This window comes from Pseudoliparis swirei, chromosome 15 (genome assembly GCF_029220125.1).
Source record: "Pseudoliparis swirei isolate HS2019 ecotype Mariana Trench chromosome 15, NWPU_hadal_v1, whole genome shotgun sequence".
NCBI classification, from domain to species: Eukaryota; Metazoa; Chordata; class Actinopteri; order Perciformes; family Liparidae; genus Pseudoliparis; species Pseudoliparis swirei.
Genome location: NC_079402.1, coordinates 10,270,027 through 10,277,384, shown reverse-complemented (window position 1 = coordinate 10,277,384; position 7,358 = coordinate 10,270,027). Strand labels below are relative to the sequence as shown.

The window sequence follows — 7,358 nt, the reverse complement described above, 5'->3', positions numbered from 1 at the left end:
AATCCAACAATCATTTTTGAGGGAAATGTTCATCTGAATGCAGCGTGGCATTTCTTTCAAAGTCCCAACCAACAAATAGCTGCCAAAATAAACCCAGAGGAGGATCATAGATAGTGGAACGTAGAGATGTATTCTTGGACTTGTTTGCTTATAAAGGCTGCTGAAGATGTTGCAGATTAACTGTGAAAATATAGCAAAACTCGGTCAGAAATAAAAAATATATTTGATGACATTTGTTTTTCTAGCACCCAGAGTGTCTGCACAAAGTGAGCGAGTCATTTTCTGTTCACTTGACACTGGATGGAGGATATGAACCCTCACCCCTGAAAATGCTTGAGGAATAAAATGTCTGAGGTTGCTCTGACCTAAAAATCTCATTAAAAAAGCAACTCTGTACCGACTATGAGATTTTCAGCTCATGATGGACATTTTAAAACCCAACGATAATCCAATCAATTATCCACATATGTTCAACCACATGGCTGGATTAATCCACACTCAAGGCGAGGCAGATGATTGAGCCTTCTGCTGCAGCTCGAGGATCCACCGGTATTCAACAGTGACGCTCGGATAACGAACACTGAAAAGGAAAAGATGGAGCAGATGAACCTCGTCGACCCCAAGAAGCATCACTGATCACAGGCGTGACAGCGCTGCAGAGGTAGGAAGAAGACTGACAGCAGCTATGGCGATGCACGTCAGAGCTGATACAGATACGGTCCTTCACTTGTGGCTACCTCTGTCCACAATTGATAAATTGGAAGACTGTATCGAAGCCTACAGTGATCAATAACGAGAGAAGAAAAGTACTTTCTTTCAACAAGTTAAAGGAATACAAAGTTAACATCAAACAGAAGGTGTTTACCGGTTGACATATTTGAACACTAGGTGGCAGTTTGACACAGACGTGTGTGTAATGTTATCTGCAAGCCTCGTGGCAAAGCTGATTTTTTATTTAGCATTAATCACTGTTATTGCTGTTGATTGGTGGTGCTGATTGAAGCTCCAGATTATTTTGATTGTCCCAAGCCACATTTGATCTAGTCTTTGTTTGGAATATTAATCCAAAATCAAATGCATAATGTGATGGTGCCACATAATGTGTTCAAAGTATTTAGGCACCATGGAAGCAATTTAAAGCTCAGGCAACAACACCACTTCATTGGGTTTAGAAAACAAAAAATGAACATCAAAAAACAGTCAGATGGTGTTATCATGAGTATCCACTACTAACCAGGGGTCAGGTGAGTAGTGAGTAAGGAGTCAGCAGGCAGTCCATGGCAGTATAAAACAGGCACAAAAAAGATATTGTGGGAAAGTGTGAGAAACAGCAGCCACAAGAGGTCCTTGAGCATGTAGCTTTATGTGGCCATCCCAAATATTATGCAGTCTGCAGAATGTGAGATTAGCTGTGTACATTCACAGAGGTGCACACTCACACACTCACACACTCACTCATGCACACAAGTGGCCAGGCACGTGCACAGACATGTTGGGGGGCAGGTGCTCAAACCCCCCAAAAAGGGCACCCATCTGCAAAATGATTTTTCTATTGATCACTGTAACTTGAAGTGAGCAAGTAATTGGTTGTTCCGAAACACCTGAAACACATTGTGTCGTGAGAAGACATGAGAGCTGAACAAAATGACATTTTACAATTTGTTTTTATTTACAAAACAATAGGAGCGAAAAAATGCCATATAATAAACAACTTACGAACCTCGAGCGCTCGGCTGAAAAGATTAAACGCAAGAAAAAACAACACCTACTAACTACTTACTAACCGCGAGTGAGGTCATGCCAGAATATATCAGACTGAGGCTTTATAACGTTTTTACAGAAGTCTGATATTTCCCGGCATGAACTCACTCTGGGTTAGTAAGTAGTTATTACAAGTGTTGTTTTTTCTTGCGTTTACTCTTTTCAGCCTCTGCAATTACTCATACAAGATTGATCTTTGTAGCGGGAGCTTGTGAGCTTGTGAGCGCCGCGGAGCATGTCGAGGCGAAATTCTCACAAGAACTCAAATAAATGCCCTCACAGATATCCAAACACATTTGGGGGGAATTGATGACAAAGAGATTACGTTTTATTCTTAAATACTGATTAATGAAGAACAAATGTGTCTACGTCCCTGGGAAATAAATCTTGAGCCGGAGATTTGGCAGTTATAGAATTACAATATCCTATTTCTGATGTTCAGTTGTGTCCTTTCCCCAAGTCATGTGGTAGAATAGGTTGGCCGCACTCAAAGAGGAAGAAGAACTCATATTGTCATTTAATTTCTGGATATATTGTACTTGTGTGATACTGGGTATTGACTCTGTGCAGGTGTGTCTACATACAGATGTTCCAGATGCATGTGTGTGTGTGTGTCTGGCTCGGCGAAATGAGGTGACCTCTTTGTATGTATTGTTTATGTATTTAATGTCCTGTACTCCATGTGTATACAGTAGGAGGGGTGGGGGGAGTGGGTTTTGTTATCTGATATTTCAACAAAAAGATGATAAACAATGGAAATATCAGTTAATGTTTACTGTGTTATGTACCTGTCAATATTTCCAAATAATACATTATTTGTTTTGTTTTATTCTTACATATACTGTTGCAGTGTGTCTCGTCCTGAACTGCTTGTTTTATGTGTGTTATGGTCTGTCAAGAGACTACAGATGTTAAATAGCTGAAACTACAATCTGGTGCAGTCAAATGGTGACATTTATGTTTTAACTGTAAATGATCCCTCTTAAAGAATAACATAATAATATATTATATAATATATTTCTTTTAGCATCCATTCTGGCTTTACAGCTCATACAGCTGTACTGAATAGCAACAGATCACTGAGAACTAATAATATAATGATAATATAATAATAATAATAATAATAATAATAATAATAACAACAACAATAATAATAATAATAATAATAACTCGTATGAATCAAATATATATTTTTAAAACATGGGGGAAATAATTAATATGTCTCTTAATTGCTCAAACGCACGCACGCACGTGCGTCAATGCCATGGAAACCGGACCGAGGGTATTTAAGGCCGCGGACGTTCTGATTCTGCCCTTTGCACTTTGGACTTTGACGCGAGCGGACCTCACCTGTGAACCCTCCTGTGAACCCAGACCTGTGAAGGAAACTCTGAGACTTTTGCACTGCTTGAGACTTTTTGTTGGAAACTAAACTTGTTGGCGAACCGAACTACACGAGATCCGGACTACGAGAGACCCGAGACCCCGAGGAAGGCCCTCCGACGACCGAGAGCCGAGGACCAGCCCCTGCTGAAGCGACCGGGCTGTGATTTGGACCATAAGGTAAGACCATTTCTACATTTAATTTAGCATTTTTATTATTAACGTATCCCCTTAAATCCATAAAAGTGTTCTCAATTTAGAAATCAGTGAAACCTTTTGAGTTTTAACGTTTAGAATGTTGACAGTCGATGATTCGTCGTGTAAAATGAGATTTGAGCTGCAGACTGTCTTGAACATTTCGGGAGATGTGCGGAATGTGTTGACAATGAGTGCAAAGCCTCGAAACCCCTTTTATTTGTGTTTTAAGGCATCAAAACGTTGAAATGTAACTTTGAAATTACCGAAAAAAGATGGCGCTTGAACCAAATTTTTAGAATTCTCAAATATACTCTGTAAAATGCATAAACTCGGCACCATGGTAACCACATGGAACGCTCGGGCGTCACCTGACCTGGCCTGCGCGTGACCCGGAGCTGCTCTGTGAGCGTTGAAACGGGCCTTATTGTACACGCATCTGCTCCTTTTACTTTATTATATTGAAGTGATTTATTTAACATTAAATGCTCTGCGCTCGTTGTCGCGGTGCTTTGTTTGTTAAGTTAACTGATGGGAGTGCACGAGCGCGCGCTGCCTCCAGCGTCTCCTCCACGCGCTCTGAGATGCACCTCGTGAAGTGGAGGATAATGAGTTATGAAGGAAAGAGGTTACTGTGGTCATGTTGGGTTGATATCGCCATGTTTCACGGTGCGTCATGACGCGCGTGGTTTAACCAACACCGGATCACAGAAACCACGTCCCCCAGAACTAAAACGTAATTTTCAGTTATGTTTGACTAGAACGTATTTCTCTCCAGATTACGTTTGTATTTGAAGTACAAATACGTCTCTAATCAACGTATCTTTGCGGTTTGTTGTCTCTCTTTTCTACAATGCTGTTTTGAATTGGAAAAAGCGTCCTCTAGTCTTATTTATTATTATATATGTTGTTTCGCCTGCGTATTATGACGCAATAGGCGTTGTAACGGAACCCTGAAACTCTCACCACCTTAAGAGAGTTAGCCTCATACAGGTCCAATCAACTATTCAACTTTTTATCAAATGCATCTGTCTGTGAGATCTGTGGATATACCATAACGTTTGCATGGACCTGTTTTTGGGGCCCTTATCTCAGAGCTATCGGTCCCAAACTTTAGGGTATTCATATTCAGATGCCCCTCTTTGAATTTGAAAATGATCCAGATATTTAAGTTGTGGGCACGCAAGCAAGACGCACGCATTGCCATGGTAACGACCTGGCCGAGGCTATATAAACAGCCTCTATAGCCTCGGCCCCTTTGCACTTTGACCTCAACCCGAGCTTGAAGCCTCTTGTTGACCAGAGCTGTGAAGCTAACTCCTCGAGCTGTTGACCGCTAACTGAAAGTTATCCTTGAATCTCCTTCTAGCTCCTGACTTCCTGTTTCGTGGACCACCGAGAAGCCGGAGAATGGTGGACCACTCGTACGCGCGGCCGGGAGGTACGTTTTATATTTATATTTAGCATTTTTGTGATTTATTCTTACCTTAAAACCATTTAAAACGTTCTCAGTTGAGAAATCAGTGAAATCTATTATTGCTCAATGTAATCCAGAAATATTTCATGGCATGACGAATCCTTAAATGTTTCCCTGCAGCTGGTGCCGACGACGTTGGAGCTCCCCAGCCCCCGCCCCCGGGAGGTAACGTTGCACAATATCAGTTTAACGATGCGTATGTGGGTTTGGTGGGTGTCTTGGGCCTTTTGCCACCAGACGAGGCCCGGCTGAGACTCATCCGACTCCGACTCGGCCGACTCATGCGAATGAGGCTCCAGCGCCGACCGACGGTCAGGTAAGTTATCAGGTAAGTAATACACTTGTCCCTGTAAACTCACACTGTTTAAAGTACTGTCATTGGTTTGTATGTGCACTTTATTTTATATTCTACTGTAAATGTAATATGTTACAATTGTTGCACTTTGTTGATTGTTGATTGTTTAATGTTATTGTCTTATGTTGCACCACCCGCCATGACACATTCCTTGTATGTGAAAACATACTTTGCAACAGACAGACCGAGGAAAATAGATAGATAGATAGACAGACAGATAGATGGACGGATAGATAGATAGACAGACAGATGGACGGATAGATAGATAGATAGATAGATAGATAGACAGATGGACGGATAGATAGAGCGATGAACAGATACTTTATTCATCCACAGGGGGAAATGTGGTTGTAGAAGCAAGGTTACAGAGTAAACACACAATATATACAATAAAATAGCAGAGAAGGAAATATTCAATTTAAGAAAATTAGATGATAAAGAAAATGCAAAGTTGATAGAGTGTATATACAGTGAAAGGGTTATTGATCAATTTAAGAAGGATATGGTCAGAGGTGATTTATTATAGTCTTATAGCAGTTGGCAGGACTGTTCTCCCGTATCGGTCCTTTGGTCTTCCTGTCCTCTCACCCTCTCTTTAGCTGTGAACGTCCTGAAGAAGCTCCGGCCCCAGAAACCAGAAGAGTCCACCAGGAGGAGCAGGAAGAGGAGGAGCCCGACTGCCCGGCAGGACAGCCTTCCCTCGCGCCTGGTATCTCCTTGACGACGACGAAGAAGAAGATGACGAGGGAGGACCACATGAGAAGGATGAAGGACTACAGGACCAGATGAAGAGCGTGTTGCCTTTCTTTAGTGGGCGGAGTAAGTAATCCTCACTCACCACGACAGAAGTATCAGTAATAGGATCCCATCATCGGAGGCCAGATCCAACACAACAATGTAAAGGTTGTGTAGTTCAGTTCAAACGTATTCATGTCTGGTGTTTGTGTCTCACAGGGCAGGACTCCTCTGTCTCTCCCAGCTGAGAGACGCCAACCAACCTGGCCTCAGTTGACCACTGAACAGGTACAATCAGGACCCCCCCCGTGCCACCCAGACCCCCGACACCGCCCGCCCGCCCACACAGGAAGCAGCTGTGAGAAGACGGACGCTTCAGCCTGAACAAGACATCATAATTCTAAAAGCTTTGTAATATTTCATTTGTCACATGGAATACTGTATGTTCATGTAAACTGTGTCCAGTATTTAGATTGATATCTCCTGATTTTAATAAATGTACAACAAAATCTAAATATGTCTTTTTATTCAAAGCTACTGGGTCAGCAAACACTGTTATGATGCTCATATTGGGTTATAAATCGACTTTAATGTTTATGCACTACAATGTTATAGTTTTTATATTTACTTATTGTGTTGATTCTTAATAATTAATGTCAGTAATAAACGCTTAAACCAAAAATTATATTTTTGTTTTGTGTTCTGCCAAAAATAGCTGAAATGACCACAAAGATATTTTTTATCAAAAACATCCTAAATGGCAAATCGTCAACATGTGTCATGTCAGTTTGCAACAATCAGTAACAAATACCAACATATATCTTCACTCTAAATAATCCAACTAAAGCAATGCATCATTTATATCTACAAGATTTTCATTGACAAAAATACAAAATAGGAAAGTAAGTAACAGACCCCGGCAGTATATGAAATGATGCTTTTAGACCAACCTCCTAACTGGATGGAGAACATTGAAACAAAACCAAAGAACAGACCACATGGAGGAGGACGTCTCCACAGCCGCTGGACCTCAGCAGCATGAATGACGTCCTCTGGAGGCTGAGGACAGGAGACATGAGCCGGCATCTCGTCCAGCAGCTCCTGGAGAGACCGTCTGGAAGCTCCTCGCCTCCCAGCAGCCTCCTCGCCTCCAGCCTCCTCGCCTCCCAGCAGCTGGACAAAGGGCTCGGCCTTCTGGACTCGTTGAACGTGGCATGTCGGTTCCAACCTGTAGAAGGAATCAAACGGAGACTTTAATCGTCCCGTTCATCTTTGGGCCGACAGGCTTTCTGTAAGAACAACTCCCGTCTCACATCTAAAAAACAGAAAAAATAAACCGGAGCACGACGACCACAATATTGTGTATTTGACATGAATACAGAGAGGGCACTTCTCTCATCCAGGGTAAAAGGGCAGGTGCTTGAGCACCACTAGGGCTCTATCTGCACGTGC

At 42.0% G+C, this 7,358-nt stretch overlaps 1 long non-coding RNA gene across 1 annotated transcript; it reads left to right on the top strand.

Annotated features, from left to right (window-relative positions):
* Positions 1-3,056: 3,056 nt before the first annotated feature.
* Positions 3,057-5,007, top strand: LOC130205830 (uncharacterized). The gene is made up of 3 exons (XR_008833982.1): positions 3,057-3,324; positions 4,709-4,780; positions 4,937-5,007. It is a non-coding gene; the product is annotated as an uncharacterized LOC130205830 (long non-coding RNA).
* The last annotated feature ends 2,351 nt before the right edge of the window (positions 5,008-7,358 follow it).